The following is a 26,780-nucleotide window of genomic DNA, read 5'->3' on the forward strand; positions in this document are numbered from 1 at the left end:
TCAGATGGCCATCCTATCTGTTGAAGTCCTCGTGCTGCTTCATGAAAAGAGTTGGCAGAAGAGAGAGGCACATACATTCCATGGAGAAAGACATTAGTACACTCGTGAGGGCTTTTCCCTATGACCCAAATACCTCTCATTAAGCTCCACCTTCTGACATAGCCACACTGAGGAATTACTCTTCCAACACATGACCTTTTGGTTAATACACTCAAACTAAAAGAAGGGATTCTCACCATTTTTGGCAAGTATAAACTGGGCTGTTACAAAAGTTCTCAGACATTCTTGCTATCTTTTAATAACATGGCGATCAGGAAGATTCTTGGCCTTTCACTTTCTATGTTTTATCCTATTTTCCAGGACTTTGATCCATATTCCTGCCCTTGAGCTCTTCATTTGGGCCACAAACAGATGAGGACTCTCAGATGATTTCTATGAGCTGGTTTCTGAATGAGCTGGAGGGTACTTTCTCTAGCTGACTGTGGGGTTTTGCTTGGACCAAATCTCTAGTAGTAGTGGTCAAATAAGGTGAGTTTGATAAAATGACAGAAAGAGCACCTCCTTTTGGTTTAAAATCTGAATCTCTGTCATGATTCTGAGCACTGATTTTGGTGCTACTCATTACAGATTGTCTTAGAAATTAATTCTGCCAAAAGATTCAATAATTTGAAGCTTTTAAGAACGTGTGAAAAGCTTGTTTATCTATAGAATATATAATTCCTTCTGAGAATATTCTTACAATTCTACTAGCTAGTGACAGTCTGTGAGAATTCACAAAAGAAGGGATGTCTGTTTGTGGGATCTTCAGGTTGCTTAAAATCCACTTGGATAGAAAACCTGTCCATACATTCAAGCAAAAATGCTTAAAACAGGACATTATAACCAATTTGGGTTATTACCATATATGCCTCAAAGCTAAACAGATGGCTATTATGGGAATTAGAGTGGAATTACTCATTCATTCCACAAAGGCAACGGAGCCTCTACTATATGCTACTCTCTATGCTAATGTAATTTACATTAAGCTGTATTAAATTAAATTCTAATTATATAACATAGTAATGTCATAACAAGATGTACTATAATCTCAGTGAATGATAAAAGCTCCGGAGAAAATAAATCAAGGTAGGAATAAGATTGAAAGCAGGATGTAATTTTAGATTGGAGGCTGTATATCAAGAAATTTCTTTGAGTGGCTGACCAGGGTGAAGTAATGGAGTAAATCTTGCCAAGATCTGGGAGAAGTGTTCTGGAAAAAGAAAATTGTAAGACCAAGACTTCGAGTGAAAACAAGACTGGAAGGCTTGAGGAGGAGCAAAAGGGTAATGTGGCTAGAGTACAGTGAGCCAGGGTGAGGAGAAGAGGAAGACATGTAAGGGGTTTAGATTTTACTCCAGTAGTATAGGATGCCTTGAGCCATACGTTGAGGATGGGAGTGTGTAGCTTGACTTGATACATAGTTTGGCTGCTGCACAGAGAATGGATTATAGGCGTTAAAATGGAAGCAGGGTGCTCTCCCTTAATTCTGAGAAGCATAGTTGATTCCTGGGACCAGAGGTTGGAGAAGATATGTGTTATGGGAGCTCTTCTAAACACAGTAAGAAATCATTTCCAAGGAAGAAAAGGGTCAACATAGTGAGCACACTGTCAGAATTTCAAGTTGGGAAGATACGTCTTATTTCTTAATTTTTAAATTAACGAGTATTAATTGTATATATTAACGGGGCTCAGCATCTCATACACTTATTTCATAGATAAGAAAAACCAAGGCTTACAGAGTTTAAGTAACTTTCTTAAGGTGAAGATGTGATAACTACATTAAAATCACAAAGAAATTTGAAAATTAATTTCTAATCTTAAACTATTCATAAGCAGTAAAGTATAATTATGCATAAGTTACAAGCATTTTGAAAGCTGAAATTTTGGATAAAAAAATTGCCAGCTTATGATCTTTATTTATGCTATATAAATTGATTCTGAATAAATATTTTCGCTCTGAACTTTTCAATGACCAGATCCATTCTTTGTTATTATTTTTGATTAACACGTGGTAATTATACACATTTAGTGGTTATAACGTGACACTTTTATTCATACATATATATATATGATTAACTACATGTTAATCAAAAATTCTAAAAGGCAATTAACAAAATGTCCTGCAGTCTCATCCATGCTGTCACAGTGACAGGGTTCTATCTTTTTATAGCTGTATAGTATTCCACTGTGTATGTATACCATATTTTCTTTATTCTTTGATCAGTTGAAGTCCATGCCTTATTAATTTTTCTAAAACTGTTGTGAATAGTGCCTGGCATATGATAGGCACTTTATAAATGTTTAATGAGTGAATATATGATTATTGGGAGTCAGAAAAGTTTTGGAAGCTTACAAAAAGGGAGAGAGAAAATATATCGGCTCTGTATTTAACATTGCACTAATATTGAGAAAGACCAACTGAAGCATTAATCAGGATGCTTTGAATTATGAGTGTCAAATACTCAGTTCAACTGATTTCAGAGTTAAAGAACATTCATTGTCGAGGGAGGCTGTTCTAATTTCAGGTGTGGCTGGATCCAGGGCTAATATGACATCTAAGTGTTTTTCTTTGTCTCTGTTTTCATCTCTCTCTTTCCACTTATTGTTCATCTTTCCTTCATGTTGACTTCACTCTTGGGCAGATTTAGTTTACACAGAGGTCCCTCTACAGTTATAAAGTTGCATCCTCTAGTTTGTTAACACCAAAAAAACCTCGAGTTTCTTTTCCCAAAAGGTTCTATAGAAAGTCCTCAGGCTCATGCCCATTTTCTATGTTTGTCCAAGTTTGCATCATGGGACCATATTTGATCCAATCAAATTAGTGCAGATGATGGAGTTACCTAGTTCACTAGGCCTGGGTCATACACTCAGCTGACTTAAGTGAGGACAGTCAGCTGATGTAAGCATGGACTGGGGGTTGAGAGGGAGTATATCCCAAAGGAAGAGTAAAGAATGATTAGCCAAAGTTGGTGTCATCACTGTGACAAATATCTGATGAAAACAATTTAAAAGGAGGAAAGATATATTTTGGCACACAGTTTCAGCTGTTTCAGTCCACGTTTAGCTGGTTCTACAGCTTTGAACCTGAGATGAGGCAAAATATCATGGTGGCAGCAGCAAGTGGTGGAGGGCTTCCTACCTTCATGGTGGCCAGGAAGCAGAAAGAGAAGGGGCTGGGGACAATGTATATCTTTCCAGAGCACACCCCCAGTGACCCACTTCCTCCATCTAGGTCCTACTTCCTAGGTTTTCACCATCTCCCAGTAATGCCATCATATTATGAATTCAACAAGAATTAATTAGGTCAGAGCCCTCAGGATCCAATCACTTGCCAGAAGTTTATGAGCTGGCCTTTTGAGAGACAGTTCATGGCAAACCATTATAAGACAGTAGGCACTGGTAGGGAAAAATAACAAAGATGCTCTACCAAAGGCAAAAAGGAAATCTTGTAGCCAAAAAGGCAATTTCTGCTTGTGAACTCTCCCTAAAAACTAAGACAGCTAAACCATATAGCAACACTTGTCAGCACAGGACTCAAAAGGCTCCTCTGCTTCCAGTACTCACAGTGTAAATATTTGTAGATGTTTTAAATTGTGCTATCTGTTTTCTTTCAGGCTTCCTGAACAGCTAGACCTTTCCAAAGCTCCTGAGAAGTTAAATGGACATCTTTGTTGCATAAGAGCCCATAGGACCAGAGACCACTGCCATGTTTCTCTTCTCCTCACACACACTTCCTGGTTATTGGTATGTAGTCCCAAACACTCACAGTGAGTCTATGGCCTTTCTTTGAAGGTCCTCTTCACCAAGTCAAACATCTAATTTCCTTAGATGTTCAAGTGCAAGGTCACTGGAATGGTAAGTAAGACACATGGAGTAGTGTTATAGGTAAGTGTGTAGTTTTTACTCTGTGATGAAGTTAACCAAAGAGATGAACTCTACCTCCTACACTGTACCAAACTGTCTCAAAATATCCTCCCTGCCAGTTGAAAAAGCAATCAGCAAAAGGACTGCAAAATAATTAGATGAATTGAAAACACATTTCATAAAAGGAATTGAATAGATTAATTGAGGCCACAGAGCATTAGCTATTGAACACTTGCCTCAGCATTTTCAGCTTTATTTTGCTTCCAAATAGTAACATTTCTGAAATTCACTCATTTCCCCCTTGTGTGTAAATTCTAAGAATGTGTGCTTTGAGTTATTATTCCACAAGATGGGTGTATACCACCTTCACAGGTACCATATTAGCAAAAGAGTTCAGGGAAGGAAAGAGAAACCACTGTAGGTATTTCAAGTACAAAGCAATTTACTGTAGGGAAATAAGTGCTTCAAAATGGAGGTGGAGGAGAATGGAAGTTAGAGGCACCTGTGGAATTTGGGTTCCAGTGCCAAAGTCAAGAAACTGAGAGTATCACATTTTTCACTCTTGCTGTCTCCATAACCACTTCATGAGACTGTTGATCAGAGAGTAGAGCCCTGAGTCTGATTCCTGTGTGTGCTCACATCTCTCAAAGATTACTAACCAAAGCCTCAACTGTGGCCAGTCTGCCTCCCCTTCATTTTTGCCTTACAAAACTCACATAGCTGTACCTAGTGGGCACAACAGGATTTGTATACAGAACCCTAACTGCAAGGGTACTGGAAAGTGTAATTTTAAGATATACAATCTCTTAGGAAGAGAAGAGGAGACTGAGGGAACTAATCCAAAAATATACCACCTGTACTCACACTCACCTTACAAACTAAAATTATTTTAAAAGGAGACCTTCTATTTATACTGTAAATGAAAATCTGAGATCATTTGCCATTAACACTAGGTACTTGCCAAAGGAAATCTTTTGCCTTAAATTTCCCAAAGATTCTCTTTTTTTGTGAGAACCAAATGCTCAAGCCCAATTCTTCATTCTCTAGAATAAAAGAGGAAAATACCAACATTATTTCTAAATTGAGTTTACAGCAACATGAGGCCTGTATTTGATTTGAGTGATCTGAAATTTGAAGTTCATTCAGTTATAAGTAATTTTGGTTAATCTGCCCTTCTGTGAAACACAGTATTATCTACAGCACATCAGAGCTGGGTTTAGGCTTCTTTTTGAGAATGGCCTGGTACAGCCAAGCCACCTTCTGAATGACAAGCTACTTTCATTCTTGAGTCTGTTTACTCCCCTGTAAAATAAGGATGATTTTTGAAAAAATTTAATTCATCAGTTGTTTAATAGGTCTTATGCAATAAGGCATTCACCTCTGAATTTCATTATTCAAAAAGCAATGCCTGCCACTTACGAGGTTTTTAGGTAGTTATCACAGAAATGTGTGCATACATGCCTTCCTTCTTTTCTTTTACTACTTGTGGTCTCTAAATATCATCTTAGCATTGTCGCTCCATAAACATCCTACATTTCAACCCTCACCACATTCCCAATATGCCTTTTCTGCTTTATTTTTTGAAAGTTAGTTTCACTTTTAATCTAATCTAATACTATATTGAGTCATATTATTTCTCATGGGTATAAACTTAATTTTGCATTATGTGCCTCCCCATAAAGGTTTAAGCTCCATAGAAGGAGTGACTTTTTTTTTTTTAATTTGTTTGCTATTGTCATGCCAGGCCTATAGTGAATAAACAAATATCTCATGCTCACAGTACAAGTGCTGATATAAAGCAGGCTACTATATAAAATTTGAATTGATTCTTTTATTAGCGAAAACTCTTTAGAGGGTTTGTGTTCTATGAGATGGCTTGCAGTCGTGTGCAGGATGGTTTGGGGATAGAGGATGGGCAGGGCTGGAATTGGGCTGAAAGAAGAATGAGGAGGGCAGAGTATGATTCAGAAAAGAAATGACAGAAAGTGACTAAACTCTGAGAATGTGAGAGAAGAGGATAATTGGACAATATTGAGAGTATAGATCACAGGGCTTGTCATTGCTTAGATGCAAAGGTAGAATTTGTACCAAATTTCTAGTTTCTGGGTTGGGCAGCTGGGTAGATGATGCTGCCACTTACTGAGGTGGGGACACTGCAGAGGAGAAGGTTGAGAGACAAGCATGAAGAGAGAGAAATGAGATGGCAGGAGCGGAAGGACCAAAACATGTTTACCAGGAGGTTGAGAATGTAGCTCTGGGGCTTACAACGACAGTCAGGCTGAAGATAAAAACTTGAGAACCATAACCCTGAGCCCCAAGGACAATAATAAGTCTTGTTATTTAGGATAAGTGCCGAAAGAGACCCTGCAAAGAGAACTACAAACAGCTATCAGAGAAGTAGGAATAAGTTGGGAAATTTCTCAGAGGAGGTTAATAGTGTCATAAGTCAGAAAAATCAAGATAAAGGAACATAAGGCAGCTTAAAAATGAGAAGTTTCCATTGGATATGGCCTATGGAGGTCCAGGTGACAGGATGGACATCCTATCAGGAAGACCAAAGATCCTCACTTGCATTCTCATCCCACTTATCCATGAATGGGACTTCCTTCCTTCCTTCCTTTTCAGTGTTGGAGCTTGAATCTAGGACTTTGCACATGTTTTTGAGAGTATCCCAGGTTGTTAGAAATAAGCCCTTTGTTCTATTTGAAACCCCAGAGTTCTACACCATGGTTGGTGGAAGAGACTCTCATTTACTTAAATCCAAAAGGACTATTGTCTTCTTCAGGCCAAATATTCACAATTCTTTTATTTTGTAAAACAAGTAGTGTGCAGGAAATTTCTGGGATTGGAAGCCAGAAAACCTGGGCTGATCTAACTCAGGGTCAGATGTTGCTAAAGGGAGAGTTTGTACAACACACAGATCTTTGAATTCAGTTTTCCTCCTCTGTTGACCTCAGTCCCCTGGGAAGATGTATGGGGAGTATTTTGAGTAATCTTTAGCTCTATCAATTATGAATTAATGAAACCAAAGGTTGATATTTATTGAAGAGTATATCAGTAGGTACCATCTATTCTGTTCAAATACTAATTTTACTGTTGGAAGCATCCAATTCCTCTGTATTACCTTTTAGAGACTACAGAAGCCTAAACAGTGCACAGAGTTCTCTAATATGGCGATGACTAATGCACAGTACATAAGAAGGCAGAACAAAACACAGACTCTGTACATCTGTCATAAGCTGCTGGCTGTTGTCAAGGTGCTAGTGGTTTATTTAATATCCTTACTTCAAAAAAGCAGGATACTAAACAAAGACAAAAGCATTTGCATGGGTACTTAGGGTCCATTTTAAAAATAACTAACCCAAATTAAGACACTATTCACCAAGGGTCCTGAAAACAAAATAAAACAAACCAGTAAAACATCCAGGCTACCAATCCAGTAGTAAAATTTATTAAATGTAGCTAAATATATGTGTTTTTGTGTTGCATATTTTCCCACTAAGGTCTTAATATGTTTCCCAGTCAAGACTCTAATGCCAGTGATACCTCTTTATCTTTGTTTTTTAAAGAAATGGAACAAGTGAAAACTGATGATCCATGGCTCCTTTTCAGTGGTAGTTTTGAAAACGTGATCTTTGAAGTTCATGCACCTAACTGAGGTAGATTATTTTCCAGCATATTTCCATTCCTTTTTTCCAAACTGCAAGGGATATGTAGGTCTTCCTGTCTAGCTGGTGTTGACTTAACCGTGGGTCTTGCTTAGGCTAGTGGTATGGTATGTGGGTAGAAGTGAGTATATTAGGTGCCTTCTTAGACTTCAGAAGACAGTGCCTTCCTTCCTTCCTTCCTTCCTTTTTTTTTGTTGCAGTGTTGTAGCAGTATGTAGAGAGAAATTAGCCTATAATTTTTCAGAGCTTGCATATTAAATTTGTCTCACAGTTCACCATCTTTTTAAGGCCTAAGTCAATGATACTCAACCAGAGACAATTGTGTCTCCCAGGGATATTTGACAACTCTGGAGACACTTTTGACTGTTACAACCCAGGGTGGGGTGTTACTTTCACCTTGCATGAATGTGGCTCTGAGCTTCTAGAAGAGGCATTTAGGCTGGCTCATGTCTGTAATCCTAGCTACTCAGGAGGCAGAGATCAGGATTGTGGTTGGAAGCCAGCCCTGGCAAATAGTTCACAAGACCCTATCTCGAAAAACTCCATCACAAAAGAGGGCTGGTGGAGTAGCTCAAGGTGTAGGCCCTGAGTTCAAGCCCCAGTACCACAAAAAAAAAAAAAAAAAAAAAAAGCTTTGAGAGCTGCCATTCCAGCCTCTGTTGACAGCATGTAGAGTGAGGAGAGTGAGGTTATGCAGGAAACACCACTGTTTAGTATGACAGTGCTTAAAGCCGAGGTATGCTGTTACCCATCCTACAATACACAGCTCTTCTCAGGGAAGAACTACATAGTCCAAACATCCTGCTTTCAAGATTGAGAAACCTGGCCTAGAACTATATTTCTTTGTAAAACTGACTCTGAGGGCAGTATCTTTGGTATTATTATTTGGTATTATTATTTTTGGTATTATCTTTGGGAAGCCCAGCATCAAAACTGGTATCATTCATTAGGGATAATCAGAAAAACGTGGCCAAGGAAATGATGGTCTTCAGACAAAAGCCCAGAATTCCTCTATTATTTATTAACCCATTGAAAACATAAAGTAAAGGTGATGATCTCCTTCTTCTTTGAGACTTAAAAATCTTTTGCCAAACTTAAATGTTTCACTGAGACATTTCGTATTTCACCAGCACTTCAGGAAAATTCTCTTATCACTCAGATAACAGAGGAGCTATGATTTGGCCATTCATTTAAATTATTGTACTTTCCTATCCATTCAGTTTATTTATAAGCACTGGTCATGTGCTCTCTCATTCCCCAGATGTCAGGTTTTATTTCCTATCAAGTAGATAAGAGTGCAAGTATGTTCACATTGATTTTGAGGCACTCCAACAGTGAACACAATCTTCCTGTTCACCATGTACCTTAGAACACCTCTTCCTTTGAAATGAGCCTTGGAAGAGATATAGATTGTGTCTAATATAAGCACACACATTCACTTTACAAGCATATTTCTCAATGTATTTTATGAGCTAGTTTCTTTCTTTCTTTTTTTTTTTTGACAGTGCCGGAAATAAATACAGGGTCTTGCACATGCCCTTATACTCTACTACTGAGTTACAGCCTCACCCCGGGTACAAATTTTATCAATAAATATTCTAGAGGTTTTGTTAAGAAGAGGGATGCCAGCAGAATTTGGTACCACTAGGTAAATGATGATACTAAGTTTAGAACCATGGTGATCCAAGAGAGAACTTTTTAGATGAACTTGAAAATACTGAGCAACAGGCATTTTATTCCTTGAAACAGAAAGAACTTTTTTTTGTTTTTCAGATTCATAGGCCCTATTGAGTGCTTAAAAATGTCTTACCAAGCAAAATTGTCCCCACATCCAATCATGTATTCCAAGAGAGAGTGGCTTGACCAGGGAAGGCCTACGTTGTTAAAAACAAACAAACAAACAAACAAAAAAAACCATTCTCATGGTTTTTCCCTTTTGCAGCCAGGAGGGTGGCCTCCCAGTGAGCCAGGGTGTGGGACAGGAAGATGACCTGTATATCTGAGGAGTACAGGCAGTTCTGTGCCAATGTAATACTTCCATAGCCACAAGAGACTGAAATGTCCATGTCTTTGTGCTAATTCGATTTTTTAAAATTCAATCCTAATGTCTCCTTCAGATAATGTTCCTTTCTGATCTCAGCCAACTACAAAATGATTAGAAGGTGGCTAGAAAGAGAACAATGGTTTGACAGTTAAAGAGAAAATCAACAGCGTATGTTCCCTTTAGTAGTTTCTCACATAATTCTTGTAAAAAACATGTGAAAGGTTTAACTCCTATTTTTCAGATAAAAAATTTGAAGATCAGAGAAGTAACCTGAATTCTAACTCAGGTTAGTCTGATTTTCAGGTCCATACCTTTTTTGCTAACTAAAACAGTCAATGTGGACTCCCTCTAATGACCTGTGAATATGCAAATAAATTTGTCATGGAAAAATCCCAGTCCTATGCAGAAGGAGGAAGCAGGAACATAAATTCAGCTCCTTTGCTGAAAAGGTGACATTGCATATGGTTTCAAATCACTTGGAGAGGCAAAAAAATCTGTTCTGAGTTTGAAATTTTGATTTTGAAGACTCCAAGCATGGGAATTATGTCAATCTATTCGCCAAGGGACAGATTAGGACCAGGTGACTGCCAAGCTGTTTTCTGTCCCTCTCTGACCCACCTTCTCCACTTACCAAATCACTGTGCAGCCAGAAGACCAGCAAGGCAAAAGGTAGCTTTGTGCTTCCTGCTTTTTGTCTTCTTTCTCCCTGAGATTTTTGACAAATATTGGTGGTTCCTAGTTGCCACCTGCTCATAGACACAAGTCATTTGAAATGATAAAACAAGAGCCTATGCTAGCCATGGGATTTTCAAAGACCTTTTAACTTTTCTTTGAGAAAATGTGGTTTCTTCAAAAGGTCAAATGTAATGTAGTAATTAGTAGTAGTTATGTGCATGGATTCTCAAGCCATGTTGCTCAAATCCTGGCTCTTCTATTTACTCACTACAGAACCCTACGGATGTTACTTCATCTCTTCAGTGCCTCAGTTTCTTCATCTATGAAGTGAACTCATTTATTCATTCCACACATATTTCTGAGCATCTGGATATGCTAGTTCTTGATTCTGTAAATGGACCTCAGAACACTGAGCAAAACCAGTCCCTCTCTTTTCACAGAGAAGTCAGTTAATTAGCTTTCTGTCACTGTGACAAAATACTTGAGATAAATTAAAAAGAGGAAAGATTTATTTGGGCTGATGGTTCAGAGGTTCCAGTTCATGGCCAGTTGGATCTGTTGTTTTGGGGCTATGGTTAGGTAGAACATGATGACAAGTTGCTCATGATGAAGCAAAGCTGCTCATCTAATAGCAGACAGAAAGCAAAGAGAAGAAGGAAGGGGCCAGGGTTCCAGTATCCCCCTCAATGGCATGCCACAATGCCCTAACTTCCTTGCATTAAACCCTACTTCCTAAGGGTTCCATCACTTCCCAACAGCACCACAGACTGTCCACCAACACATGGCCTTGAGGGGACATCTAGGATCCAAACCATAACAGAGGCAGATTCCAAACAGACATAATTGTAACATAATTTTAGGTAATACTAAAGGCCATACAGACAAATAAAGCAGGGAAGGGACAGAAAGCTGAGGGAGGGGATTTGCTATATTACAAGAAGCAAAGAAGGAAGGCCCTTGAGAAGGTAACACACTGAAAAGAAAAACTGAGAATGGAAGGAGATAGTCAGCTTTTTGAGGCAAGAGCATTTCAAGCAGAGGGCCTGGGAATGACCCAAAACATAACATAACAGCTGTACCTATAAGGACAGCTGTGGGAGTCAAATGAGAAAATACATATAAAATTAGATCAACAGAGCTACTCTATGAATGTTAACTTTGCATGTATCGCAAGTCAAAATCATGATAAAAGTGTACTTTAACCTTTCCCCTATAAGGCAGATGTCTCCTAAAATAGTGATTGCGCCTCAGTGCCTGTCATCACGGAGGCAGGGACTTAACAAGCCTCTGATTGTTGAGTGACTTTACTTAGTGAAGAAGTACCACCTTCCATTGAGCTTATATCCTACTTGTGGGAACCACAGAGAACATCCCTTTTTTCAAAACAATGCCTCTGACATTTGAAATAATGGTTCATCTCTGTTCCATTAGTTCTTTCAACCTTTCCTTATCTGTATGGTTTCTGTATTTCTCAGTTTCATTTGATCATTTCAAAAACCTAGCATAATGTGTTCTGTCTCTGAAAGACATGGGAAAAAAATGGTGAGATGAACCTCAGATGCTTGAACCTTCTCATTCAAAAGTCCTTTCCTAAAAAGGGGAGGATATGTACACTTCTTGGTGAGTGCCTGCCTCTTCCTGCCATCTTGTTCAGACATAACCCCCAGCCTGTACCAATTTAAAAATGCATCTGTCTTAATGGTTTAGAGAATACATTGGATGACCAGTGCTTCAGCTTCCTGAAGACCAAGGTGAAGAGAAAGAGGGCAGGAATGGTGCAGTGGTGGTCCATGGGTAAGTTCATGACAGATGTTGTTGTGCTGGTACTAACGAAGCCTCAACAGGATCAGTGAAAGAGTCAAAATCCATTTCATGTGAGCCAACCTGCAGGGTTCTGCCACTCAGCTTTGGACTACCTCTGTTCCCGGCCAGCAACTTTAGGAATAGGTCAGTACAAACCTATCCCTGCTGCTAGAAAATTCCAGGGAGAAATATTCCCGATGGCAGACAGTTTGGACCACATTTAATAGTTCCTCCTTGGCTTAACTTTTGAAACATAGACAGGATTTATCAGTATGGGTCATAGGCCCAAATTTAAAGAAATACAATTCATCAGAGAACATTAACTTCTGTATAATCTTTTTCTGATTCAGTTATGGAACAAGCATAGATATTATGGATGGTAAGTACACACTGGAGATAACAGTGAAGAGAGTTTGTGCTTTGATGCTTATTCCTTTGTTTCAGTTTTCAAATTGAAAACAAAACTCTTAATTCTTAATTCTTGAATGCAGAAAGGGTGAATGCACAAATAATTGAGGCACCTCCTCGAGCTTATCCAATATAAAACAATAGCCATGGTGCAGACAGCCTCTAATCACAAATTTACAGTGATTTAACTGCTGTGCTGTGTGTCTTGATAAAGCAGCCACCGCACCAACCTTCACAGGATGCCATTCCAAGACTAATATGCTGGGAATTGCCAATTGGCTGAGTGACTGCAGGGAAAATACTAAGCTAATTTCTTATTGGTTGATCTACTTGACTGACATGTAGGTTGGGCAAGGCCAGGAATCTTGTGTTGGCTGGTCCATTCCAGGACATCTGATGATCTGACCTTGAAGCTGTCCAAACCCTGGCAAGTTGCCATTTGGGGATCCTGACACCATCAGTCACAAGAATTTGCAGACTCATCCTACCTAAATCAGAGCTTTTGCTGTTGTGGAAAATGTGTCTGTAAAATGTTACTGCCTTCTGCAGTTTGTAGACATGATTTTTTTTTTAACTCAGTGGAGGTGGGGAATTATTATTCCTTGAGCCCTCTGTACTCAGCCAAAGCTCAAACATTCTTCAAAGGCAAAAATCCTGCATAATGCTTTTGATGATAATCAAAGTGCACGACAGTGTCTCTCTTCCCTGAACTCCTAGAACTTCCCTTGTCCAGATCAGTGCAATCTCAAACTCTAATGTGCCTGGAATCTCCTGCGGATCGCCTTAAAATGCAGCTTTGATTCAGAAGGCCTGGGGTCCCTAAAAGGCTTTCAGGGACAGCACACTTTTATAGCAGGGGTCCAGTTTCTTTGACAGTGGAAAAGGGCTGTCTTGTGACTTTGCATGTTTCTCCAAATGTCTCTGAAACTTTTCAAGGGTTTGAATGTTCTCTTCCTTTGTATCTTCCCCAGTACCTCCCACAATGCTATGTAAATAGATGGTGTTCAATAAAATATTTGTAGGATAAGTCAACTACTATATGGTAGAGTGTTGATTTCTTCACTGGTACTATGACTAATGCAGGATGTATGCTCAATAATTATTATCCAAATGAATAGAGGAAGAAGCTGCCAGTATCTAGGTGACTAGTAAGAGAGGACTAAAATGACAAAATCTAAGTGGCATTTTCAAGCTCTGGCTGCTCCGTCACACAGATGGGAAAAAGACAGATGGACAAGTAGAAAAAAAGATTTCTGGAATGAAGTCTATATTTTCATCATGTAGCATCTAACATAATGCTGGACATTTTCTGTCATTAAGAATGTGAAATTCCCACTGTCACGATAGAGTTTCAAAGGGGTTCACTGGTGTTTCCTGCTTCGGGTGTTGCATAAAGAAGCACAGCAGGGGGTAGGAAGTGAGGAGCTTTCCTACAAAGCTCAGTGGAAAGGAAGCCCTGGGCTGTGTGAGACGTGGTTCATCCTTGGACAGTGGTTTTGACTGATTCTTTTTAGTGACTCCTCACTGCTGGCCACCCACTAATGCACATTCCCACACATAGACAACTTTTTTAGCATGACCTAGAAACTTGACTGTCCTTCTTCTTCCTTAGAGGTTGGATTCAGTACCTTGCTGTATAAACTGACCTTAACTGAACACATAGGCCACAGTTATTCATAGAAAGGAGTAAGCATCTTCCCACACTGGGGAAGGAAAGCTATTGATGGGAGGAAAGCTAAATGTGTGGAAGCAACTGGACAACTGAGAAGACCAGGGAGGTGTGGGCAGTAACAGAGTCCTGCTCTTTTGACTTATGGAGCTGATAGGTCACACTCCATTGGGGATCTCACTGCGTATTGTGGTTTTACAGCTCCACTAGCTTCTCTGCCTGCCCTATGTAGCTCTCTCACTAGCCTGTGGGAACCTGCTACCTTTGTCCTGTTAGAGCCATCCTTCTGGGTTAGGAAAGTAATCAGACACTAGCTGTTACTTATACTTTTGGTGTCTGACATTGTGGGGTTGGCATGGGGAAAACTGCATGTTTACTTGGAGTTTTCCTATGACTCTACATGGAAGGCTGCTGCCCGCATATATTTTCCAGCTCTCGTCAGCTGAATTTATGTGTAAGTAGGGTTCTGTGATCTGAGGCCTGAACCCTGCTGGCTGTGGGACCACCACAAGGCTCAGGGTCAAGGACATCCCTTCTGGACATCCAGGACAGGTTGAGCAAGTCTGCAGTCTGGAGCTGCTTTCTGGACGAGCAGAAAGGGATGGTGAAACCCTAGTGTCCCCAGACCCTGCAAGTATACAGAGGACATGCCCTGAGCCACACCTGTTTCAGGTTAGCACACCCAGCTTTCCAGGCAGCTTTGCACTCTCATTGCTTCTACTGCAGAGCTGTGTGCCCTCCAGTCCAGGTGGCTTTGTTGCTCTGTAGGCCCCAGCAAAGGTGTACCAAGCAGCTTCCAGTCTCCCTGCAGATCCGAAAGCTCTGCAGTGAAAACCTGGGCCAGCTCTGGGCTGGCTGCCAACAGCCTCTCGCAGACTGCGTCACAGTACAGACCTCTTGACTGCAGGCAAGGGGGGAACAGACCACAAAGGTAGGGACTTGTAACATCACTCTGCTATCACTTAATCCCTCTTTCCATGCCCCTCTCTCTTCTTCCATAAAATAGTCAGGTTCCTCAGCCTCTTTGTGTTCCTCCCTCACCCCACCCCCACTTACCACACTGCAGCATCTATATTCTTCATGGTGGCTCTTTATACCATAGTCCATGCTCTTAGAACATTGCTCTCTGGGGAGGACAGGTTGGTTGGCCTGATGAAGTGTAGGCGTTTCAATGGTTATCAAGATGAAATAAAGGAAATAGCTATACTCAGAAAAGTAACAGAGCTTCCTTCTAGAGGCCTTCCTGTGGCACAGAGCCTTTGAGAGGCCCTTGGCACATCAAATTTACCTTTCTGCCTTGGTTTCCCCATGTATAAAATTAGAACAATGATTCCTCCCTTTTCCGTTTTGTATAAAGTATCAAGTGGGGGAATCTGGGGTTTCATAAACTTTAATGTGCCCAGGAATTACCCCGGGATCTTATTTAAATATTATAAACCCTGATTCCACAGATCCTTAGTTGGCCCTGCGATCCTGCATTTCTAACAAATTCCAAGGTTAATGGATGCTGCTGGTCTGGAGACCATGCTGAGTAGTGAGGAGCTAATAAGAAGACGATTTGAACATTATGAAGCACCAGGCAGATGTAGCATTTTAATTATTTTATGGATTTGCCCTTCTTAAAAGTATATTTGCATCTTAAAAGGAACCGTAATGTCTTTATTTCAAATTAATGTCATTATTTATGGCAGCTCGGAAGAAGATGTGAGGCCAGAAAGAATTGATGATCACTTCTGTTGCTTCTGAAGCTGGCTGCTCCCTTCTCCTTCCCCTTCTCCTGGAGGGAACAGTGACTACAACAGGTCATTTCCCAGGCTAGAGGATGAACGAAAAAGGGGTTGATTAAGAAAAAGAGTGTGTGTGCATCAAAAGGCACAAGAATCTTCATAGTAGCATTTTTCATAAAGCCAAAACTGGGAAATAGCTCACATGTCTAATAGTAGCAGAATAGAATCAGATGTGATGAATTCATATGATGGAATATATACAGTAACCAAAAGGAACAAATTACTGTAACATGTACCCCTTATACATGAATCTTCTAAACAAAATGATGAGCAGAAAAATCCAGATGTTTGAATACATACTGCATGATTTCATTTACATGAAGTTCGAAGCCAAATGAAACTACTCTACAGTGGAAAAAGTCAGAAAGCTGCCTCTGGAAGAGTGTACTGTTGACCAGGAAGGGATAAGGGAGCCTTCTGGGTGCTGAAAATTTCCTTCTTGTTGACATGGGAGCTTATATCATCAATTTCCTGGGCTGGATGCTTGAGATTTGTACAATTTACTATTTTTTTTAATAAAGAAAAATCTTAAAGCTACGAAAAGAGCAGTTTGGTTCTAATTTTACCCTCTAACTTCGCATTTTTGGACCCATCTCTCTTTCTTTCCACATCTTTCATAAAACGGAAACTGTGTTGGACCTATCAGTCAACTTCCCTGATTTTGCTCCCTGCTAGCTTCCCAGATACTTTTTCTGGACCACATAACAAAAATAGAAACTGCCTTCTCATCACTTCCTCCCCCTGTGACTTCACAGTAGGCTCAGGCTGTCTTGTTTGCAGCTTACAGGGTCCCTCTCTGGACTCTAAGCCTGCTTTGCTTAGGTGCTGTGTTCTCTGGTTACAAGCCTTTTTCTTTTCCATAGTCCTGAGTCTTATTAGTGAGATATCTCAAATACGTGGGTCTTTTATTTGGTAGAGGGAATGGTGGGATTTTCTCATGTCTTTAGTATGGTTATAAAATAAAGTCACCTAAAGACCTTTACAAATCCTATTGTCTCTTCCAGAATTTCTAGGGGCAGAGGATAAATAACTTATATTTTAAACCCCACCAGTGATTTCATTGTGTAATTAAGGTTGAGTTCTATTGTTTTACTGGGAGTTCTCAGACTTTACCTAGCATCAGAAGCACCTGGAGGGCTCACTGAACCACAGATTACAGAGCTCCACTCCCAGAGTGTCAAATTGAAAGGGTTTGGCATGGGCCTGAGAGTTTTGCATTTCTGTGAATGTCCCAGGAGATGCTTATGCAGCAGAGCTGGATCCACACTTTAAGCATCACTGTTGCTATTCAAAGTAACATGCACACCAATCACTGGCAATCTTTCAGCATATGCATTCTGATTCAGTAGATTTAGGATGACAACTGCATTTCTAACAAGCTGTTATATGATGCTGGTGCTACTGGCCTGAAGACCATGCTTTTAGTAATAAGTTTTTAGATGACACCTATTCTGATTGGTATTTTAGCCTTCTATTGGCTACATCTAGAGTTAGGAGTTGGTGCAGAGGCAGTGGGGAGTATCAAATGGCTTCATTTGGGAGCTTGAAGCTGGCTAGAGAGTGGCTACCATAAGCATGTGAGATTTTTTTTTCAATTAAATTTAAACCTTTGCTGCCAAGAAGAGAAAAGTAGCTGATGAAAACTGTGTATTCCAATATAAGTAGGTTTAAGAGTACTTCTCCGTGATAAAGATATTGCTGGGTTTCTTTCTTTTTTTCTTTTTCTTTCTTTTTTTTTGTGAGACTAGGATTTGAACTCAGGGCTTTGCACTTGCAAATCAGGTGGTCTACTACTTGAGCCACACCTCCAGTCCATTTTGCTCTGGTTGCTCTGGAGATGGAGTCTTCACGAACTATTTGCTGGAGCTGGCTTCCAACCACAATCCTTTTCATCTCAGCCTCCCAGGTAGCTAGGATTACAGCTGAGAGTCACTGGTGCCTGGCAAGATATTGCTGTTTGACTTGGCTGAAATGTAAAAATTTCTGGGCAGGAAGTTTATTTTGGCTCAGTTTTGAGGGTTTCAGTCCACGATCAATTGGTCCTATTGCTTTGGGCCTGAAGCATCTTCGTACCTCATTGCAGGAGTTCATGGTGGAAGAAGTTCATTCACCTCATTTAATAGATTGATAGATAAATACATAGACATAAAGAAACGGGCATCCCACAATCCCCTTTGCAGGCACACTGCCAGTGACCTAAAATCTCCCAGAAGGCCCCACTTCTTATAAGTTCCACCACCTTCTAAAAACACCAAGCTGAGGACAAGGAGCATTATGTGATATTCCTGGTCCGAATTATAGCATTATTCAACTATCGTGGCTCAGCATTGAAGACAAATATTACAGTCGGTACTAGTCATACATCTCCTGACTTTTCCCTGTTTTTATAAGCATACATTAATTGTATAAAATATTGGGTTTTATTATGATATTTTCATACATGTATATAACATACTTTGATCATATTCGCCCTTCTATCACCCTCTCTTCTCCCCTCCCCTTCCCACTGGTCCTCTTTCTCTTCCCAAATAGCCCCACTTCTACTTTCATGTCTGTTTGGTTTTTTTTAATCTAGATTCTGCATATGTGAGAGAAGCATGATTATTCATCTTTCTGAGTCTGGCTTATTTCACTTAACATGATGGCATCCATTTTCCTGAAATGACATGATTTCATTCTTCCTTATGAATGAATAATACTCCATTGTGTGTGTTCTTTTCTGTTGATGTGCACCTAGGCTGATTCCATAACTTTTCTATTGTGAAAAGTGCCCTGAACCTTTATCAAGAATGAAAATCATCCAGTGATGAAGAAATAATACTCAAAAACAATTATGAATGTATTATTTTCTGATCTTAAGAGGAGTAATTTCCAAAGTAAAATGAAACATTTTATAAAAAATTTAGCAGTATTAGACTTTGTACAATGAAAGTTATCAATCACTCTTTTTAAACCCTTTGTGTTTTCTCATTGTCCCTTCCAGTCCTGATATTAATATTACTGTTTATATCAATATGATCAATTATATCTAATTATAAATACTATAACTTACTACTATGTATTATATTAATATTATAAACTAATGTTTATATTGACCTAAAGCATCATCTTTCTTTACCAAGCCCACTTTGCAGCTCTGCTCATTGCCTACTCATATCCCTCTCCATGTTTACTAACTACACTGTGGCTTTTTTTTTAAGCAGCACAGCATCCAGCTAAAATGATCTTCACCCTACCCTTCTAGCCAGACCTGCCCAGTGAAATGTGAGTGGAAGTTCTAGCTGAAGCTTTCAGAAATCTTTTGGAAGTAAAGAGCTAGATTTCATGAATATTTTAGCTCTTACTCTTCATTCTGCTTCCTGCCTTGAAAATGGATGAGGCAGAGGGTTAGCAGCCATCTGGGGGCCTTAAAGTGTGGAAGCTGAGAACAAAAGCTACCAGTCAAGGTTGGCAGAGTGCAAAGGGAGAAGAAACCTGGGACAATGATAGCGGCCATGGTTTTGCAGCAGCGGCCTAGGGTTATTGAGTTCCAATCTCTTTGTGACAACAAATAAATCCTTATTTAATCAGACTGCTGTGGTTCAATTTCTTACAGGCCAAAACAACCCAACTGTTATATCTGGTTAATTTTGGTGGTGGGAATTGAGTCCAGGCCCTGGCACATGCTAAGCACATGCTTTGCCACTGAACCACACCCCCAGTCCTATCAGCTTTCTCCTTAAAACTAGCTGTGTGGCTGGCCGCAGTTAGAGCAGTAATTCTGACTTTAGTAAGCAGACTCATCTGGAGGCAATCAGAATTGTCTTCTTGAAACACAGATTTGTGAGTCCCAACCGCAGAGATTTTGTTTCATTTAACCAAGGGAAAGATCCAAGCATTTGCTTTTTTTTGTTGTTTGTTTTCTTTGGAGACAATGTCTCACTACTTAGCCCAGATTGGCCTCAAATTTGTGGTTCTCCTACCTCAGCCTTTTAGGCATATCTGAGTAGCATTTGCATTTTTAACAATGTCCTGGGTAGTGTGGATGCTGCTGGTTTAGGAGCCATGTTGTAAGAACCCACTGATTTAGATATACAGAAAGCAATACAAAAATCTGTCTGAGATAGTTCCAAGTGAGAACTTGGAATGGATGACACCGCAATGTCCATTTCTTGAACCCCCAAGCTTTATAACTCTGTTTACCTAGGTCCAAAGACCTTGATTTTACCCATACTCACCTATTGGGTACCAGATATTCAAATTCTCAAAATGATTGGGTAAATATTTTTAAGGCATCCTAGGCCCTCCAGTAGTGGATAGAAACAATCCAGTGTTGGGTTAAACAGCTTCATGGAATCTTACCTTCCCCTGAAGATACCATGATATTTCTTGGGCTCCTGTTCACACATGTAGTAAGTTTCAGACACCAATGACTTCCTTTTGCTGCATCTGCTTGCCAAGAACACCTGCTCAGAAGTTTGCTTGAGGGGATGGTTTTTCTCTTGCCTAATTATTGATGAGTTTGGAAGAAACTCAAGGTGACGTTGTCTTACCATTCCTCTTTTGAAGATTCTCTTTTATAGCTTCTACTAATAATTGGTAACTTTCCAAAGAAGGCAGGAGAGATTAATATTCTGTAAAAGCTGATTTATAAACAGCCACTCCTGAGAAGATGGCCTGCCTGAGTCACTCATTCTCTGACTCATCCTCACTCCAGAATATTCAATGATAAAAATCTTCCTTTTAAACACAGAAACCTTCTGGACAACCTCCAAGGTCCTCCTCCAAAGCTTAACAATCTTGAGGCTAGATAAGAAAAAGCAAATATAGGCTATTAACAGCAGGAAAAAGGGATGCCTCAATTTGGGTTTTCAGACTGTCTCAGGTTAAGGCCTGAGACCTTATTGACCCTTTGCCTTTCACATTCCCTGTGTTCTTCCACTTAGGGATGAGGATTACTGCTTTTTAACTGTAAAGCCTAAGAAAGTTAACATTTAAGTTGTTTTTGAGAATTCATAAAATAAGGTGATAATGATGTTGATATAATAACAACAATCAAATTTAGTGAGCACACCACTGTTTTAAATCACTGAATCCTGAATTTTAGGATGTTAAAGGTTTTAGTTCTTCTAATAACTTTGTGTGATGGACTTAAATATTTCTCCCATTTCATAATTGGCTAACTTGCTTTGTGCCATAGCTACTAGTGGTGAAGCCAGTATTAGAAACCCAGCAGGAATTCTTAATCAAACCAAATCAAGCCAAACAAAAACCTAAACAAACACAAAACAACTTGACCTAGGGATGCACTAACCTCAGGGAAGTTTTTCCTTTGTTTTGTTTAATTCTCAGAACTGTGATGGAAGTTGAGGCAATAAGAGGAGGTAACCTGTGGGTAGAACAAATCCAGGTATCTTTAGCTTTTAAAATGGGCCAGGAGAAGTACTGGGCTTATTTACAATTATTACATGTCCAATTTTTATTACTATTTTATTCCATAAAACTATATATGCATTTATAATATATAATATTAACATATGATATATGAGATATTATGTTATGTACATATATATAATAGATATGTTGTGATTTGCGTATGTGTTCCCCAAAGGTCCATGTGTTCAAGGCTTGATCCTCATGATGGTGCTGCTTTAGTAGGTGGTGGAGCATTTAGGAGGTCAGACCTAGTGGGATGTCCTTAGGTTTTTAGAGATATGCCCTCTCTTCTCTTCTGCTCTTGCTCCCTGGCTTGTGATAGAAGCAGTTTTACTCTACTACATGCCCCTGCCGTCATGTGCTGCCTTGACACAGACCCAAAACAATGGGACTAATAGATCATGGTCTGGCAGCTTCAAACATGTGAACCAAAACAAACCTTTTCTCTTTATAAATTAATTTCTCAGGTATTTTCATAGTGATAGGAAGCTGACAAACGCAATATAGTATAGTGGTCATAATGTGTTAAATTATATATCTAGCATTTAATATTTGCAGCTATAGTATGTGAATTACATTGTTATTAAAACTTATTTCTATTCAGTCATTATTTGTTGAGTGTCTGTGGAGGTCTTCCTCTGGCTTCAGTGATTTGGGAAGTTACCTATTTAGGATTGAATATGTTACTGCAGAGGGCAATTATATCTTTACCACAATATAATTCATATACCATAAAATATACTAAATTAAAGTGGACAACTCAATAGTGTTTAGTATAGTCATAGAGTTGTGTAACCATCACTATTATCTAATTCCGGAACATTTCCATCACCTCCCAATAAACCTCCTAACCCATTAATAGTTACCATCTCTCGCCTCTCTCTTCCCATCTCTTCAGCTAACTTTCTGTCTCTATGGAGCTGCTGATTCTGGATGTTATGTGTAAGTGAAATCATACAATACTTAATCTTTTGTGAGGGCTTCTTTTACTTGACAAAATGTTTTCAAGTTTCCTCCTTGTTTTCAAATGTACTTCATTCCTTTTACAGACAAATAATCCATTGTATAGAATATATGCCATTTTGCTTATTAATCAGTTAATGACATTTGGGTTGTTTCTACTTTTTGATGGTAATTAATAATGCTATTAGCCTTAGCGTACAAGTTTCTGTATAAACATGTTTTTAATTCCTTTGGTTATATCCCTAGAAATGGAAGTCAAAAGCATCTGTATGTTTAACTTCATTTATTTATTTTTTTGGCAGGCTGGGGTTTGAACGCTGGGCTTCATGCTTGTTAGGCAGGCACTCTACCACTAGAGCCATACCTCTAGCCTTTTTTGTTCTGGTTGTTTTGGAGATAGGGTCTCTCTCTTTTTGCCCAAGTGGGCCTGGACTGTGACCCTACTGTTTTATAGTTCCCACCATAGATGGAATGACAGGCATGCCACCACACCCAGTCCTTTCCACTGGTAGTAGGCCCCACCTGGCCTGCAACTGCAATCTTCCCCATCTCAGTCTCCCAAGTAACTAAGATTATGAGTGTGAGCCATCAGTGCCCATCTTATACGTTTAACTTTTAAAGAACTATCAGACTGTTTTCAGAAATGACTGTACCACTTTACAATCACTTAGAAATGCATGACGGCTCCAATTCTCTACATTTACCAACATTTGTTAGTGTCCATCTCTTTTATTTTAGTCACCCTAAGGGGTATAAAGTGGTATCTCATTGTGGCTTTGATTTATATCCACATACTGGCTCATGATGTTGACTACTACTCAATACATGGTATCATTATGATAATTACTTTAATAAAACATTATGACTAATTCTCTAGCAACTAACTGGGCATTGCTAGTGGAGTTGTAGCCTCTCTTTATTAAAATTTATTTCTATTCAGTAATTATTTGTTGAGCATCCATCTGTGGGGGTCTTACTTTGTTCTAAGTGATTTTGAAAGTTATATCATAAGGGGTTAAACATATATATTGCAAAAGGCAAATAACAGTCACTTGTGATGTAGGATCAGAAGCTGAGAGGATAGGTAATCCATGCTCCTGGAGCAGGAAAGAAGGTATCCTGGGGGATGAGAAGGAAGCAGGAAGTTTGAAGGGACACATCAGCTTAGAGCCTGCATTAAACCTAGGCTTTGAGCACAGCCATTGATGCCAACACAGGGCCATGGTGAGCAACTGGATATAGATGGGAGTTTAGCAAGGAGCTGGTAGGACTGGTGAGAGGACTTCCTCTAGATCAGAGGGACATCTTCTCTATGGACAGAATGTCATCTCTGGGGAAAGGAGAAAGGGCTATAGAACTGGTTTCGGCCTCTATGATGTAAAGACTTGGCAAATCTGAAATTAAAGGTGGGATAAGTTCAGTAGTCCCTTAAGCATTCTCTTCACCTGAAGTTTTGAGCACTGCTATTCTTTCTTGGCGCTACAGTTAGAATTATTCTTGTAAACAAAGATCTGATTTTGACAGTATTCTGCTTAAAGGCCGGCAAGGATTTCTCTTGTTGCCTGTCTGAATCCCAAACTCCATAGAATAATTTATGATGTCCTTTTTTCTACTTGATCTCTCTGCTTGCCCCTCTGTATTATTAATAATTCTTGCTTCTGGAATATCCCTCATTATCACTGTCTTTTTTTGTTGTGTTTTTTCATTTTGCAGTACCAGGGTTGGAACTCATGCTTGCTAGGCAGGTGCTCTACCACTTGAGCCACTTTGCTAACCTTTTTTTTGTTGGGTTATTTTTGAAATAGGGCTTTCTGAATTATTTGCTTGGGCTGGCTTCAAACTGCAATCTTCCTGCTCCCTACCTCCTGAGAAGCTAGGATTGCAGACCTGAGTCAGCCTAAATGCCTCTAGAAGCTCAGAGCCACTGGTACCCAGCCTCCTCACTGAGTCTTTGCAAACATTCCCTTTTTTTGGAACTCCCGTCCTTTTCCCCCTTTCTTACCTCCTAAGTACTTGCCATGGAATGAATTTCTCCTCAATCCGAAGTTCTCAGCTTAGCCTAATATGTTCCCCTAGGAAAACTGATTCCCAGGCTTCCAGATAGAAGCCCCTTCCACATGTGCCCTAGACCCATGTTCACCAAGTCTCCCCACCTCTATCACATGTGAGTTAGATTATTGCCTGTTGATGGGTCTGTTTCCTACAGAGGCCGTGAGCCATTGAAGGGCAGTGGCAACGTTTGTCATTCACTCATGGAATGGCTATACAACTCCAAAGGGGGTTCTCTCCTTAGCAGCAGCAACATGATCTGGGAATTTGTTAGAAATGGAAACTCCAGCGCCTCACTTCAGACCTACTGTATTAGACTCTCTGAAGGTAGGAATGTGGTTCACACATCCTGCAGGAGATCCTGCAAGGTGCATAACTACTGATAGATGGTCAGTGAATGAATAAATGCCTACATCCTACCTATATAATAATTATATAATTGTGTCATGCTCACAAGTTACATAGCTTTTTTATGTCTTGTGATTCTACTGATCCCTCCTCAAAGGTCAGCAGGAGCAAATGTGAGGATTTATGAGGAAAGCCATTCTATAGTATCTGATACTTACCGGGTTTCTTCTTTCTTGTTTCTTCATTCTTATTTGTAATTCAACTAACTGCTTGCTAGGGTAGTCTTCAAACCCTCAACCTAATTTCAGACCCTTCCTCAGGAACATTTGGGACATCCTTACTGTATCCACAGATACAAAAAGTGAGTAAATCAAATGAGACTGATAGGAAAGGGTGTTCTCAGAAGTTTGCAGATGGTCCATCTGATCAGGAATTTGTCTGATTTTGTGAGCTGAACAACATATGTTAATAGATGACAGGATTTTGAAATGTTTTCTTTCTATGCATCAAGCCTACAGGCTAGGTGAGATCCATCATGAAAAAAAAAGCCAGTTTTCAAAATTTCTTACTGCTAATCTAAAGCAACTGCATTAATGTGTTTAGTAAAAGTCTTCAAAAGATTGGGTTTTTAAGAAAGTTTTTCTAAAAAGCAAAATACGACAGGATTTACAAATTCCTGAGCTGTTTTCTTTGACCACCTCAGAGTCTTGTTTCTAAGTTCCTGATAGTTTCAATCAAGGTCTCATTCTCCTTAAATTGTCATTGAGCTATTGAAGAGACATAATTTCCTTCACATTTATTTGAAATTGAATGGTCAATGAAAATATACACTAACTATCCCTTAAATTGACTGGACTTCTAAGAAATTTTTCAAAAAGTATTTAAGGGTATATTAAAATAAATGGTGCTTGAATGTTTAAGTCTTCACAATTCTTTTAAAGGACTACTTTAATTGAGGGGTAAAAGCCCATGCAATATGGAAAGTGTTGCAAAGAATGGAGTCAAGCAGTTGGATGTTTATTGTTCACCAAAAGGAAGGGATAAGTGGAAATAATAAAAGAAGAGAGTGAAGATTAATGGAGACAAAAAGAGGGATGGTGGCTTATGATCCTGTACCCTACCAGCTTCTTAGATTAGAATGGATGTGAGGCCTATGAAAGGAAGCTTAACACCAGGCTCTCTGAATGTATCCAAGACAAGGTGCCCTATACCCAAGATTAGTAAGAATGTATGGCCTGACAATTTCCTCCCAGGGACTATACAAATCTAAACAATGAGCACAGAGCATAACCAAATAACAGAGGAGACTCCTCAAAATGCCTTCCGGAGCCACTTCTGGAGCTCAGGTTGGGCAAGAACTCATGCTCACTTAGATTGAATCTTGATTGACCCAAGTGAAACAGGGAATTGGAGTCAGCTACAATTTGATTTTTCTTTTTTTTTGAAGATTAAAGCACTGTGCCATATTTTTTAAGCATGAGAATTTTGGAAGCAGAAGCAAGCTGACAACTTAAGTTAAAAAAATCTTCCTTCTCTTTGATCTCTGCATTCTCAGTAAAGATGTTAGAATCAAGCAGACACAAGTAAGTTGTATACTTATTGGCTGCCTTGAGAACAGACGATAAATGCAAGTCCACAGTGGTGAAAATTCTCCCATTTACATCTAATAAGGACATTCTGGGTTGCATGCTTTACAATGAAGGCGCTGTGAAAAGACAGTGTTTGGAATTCAGAGGTTGATCTAATGGCACTCTGTCTTCTCAGGGATGGTGTAGGCTATGGAAGAAAACAAGTGGATTAAATTCTAGGTCTTAATAGCTGTGTGAGCTGAGGGGTGTTATTTATTCTCTCTGCATGTCAATTCTATCATTGTAAATGGGGATAATAACAGAATACCCTATAATATTATAGAGATTATTAAATGAGCTAATACATTCATAGCACTTAGAACAGTGTCTTACCCAGGTTAGTATTGGGTAAATTCATCATGACCATCATCATATGGGACTATGTCAGGTGACCAGTTTTCTAATTCTCACTTCTTTTTT

General features: G+C 39.4%; 1 long non-coding RNA gene across 1 annotated transcript in view; it reads left to right on the top strand.

The window, feature by feature from the left end:
• Nucleotides 1-366: 366 nt before the first annotated feature.
• LOC141423122 (uncharacterized) overlaps nucleotides 367-26,780 on the top strand; it is a 79,986-nt gene continuing 53,572 nt past the window's right edge. Inside the window, exons 1-2 of the long non-coding RNA XR_012447775.1 lie at nucleotides 367-528; nucleotides 3,654-3,783. This is a non-coding gene — a long non-coding RNA (uncharacterized lncRNA). The remainder of the gene's footprint in view (nucleotides 529-3,653; nucleotides 3,784-26,780) is intronic.

Source organism: Castor canadensis, chromosome 5 (genome assembly GCF_047511655.1).
Source record: "Castor canadensis chromosome 5, mCasCan1.hap1v2, whole genome shotgun sequence".
Classification (NCBI taxonomy): Eukaryota; Metazoa; Chordata; class Mammalia; order Rodentia; family Castoridae; genus Castor; species Castor canadensis.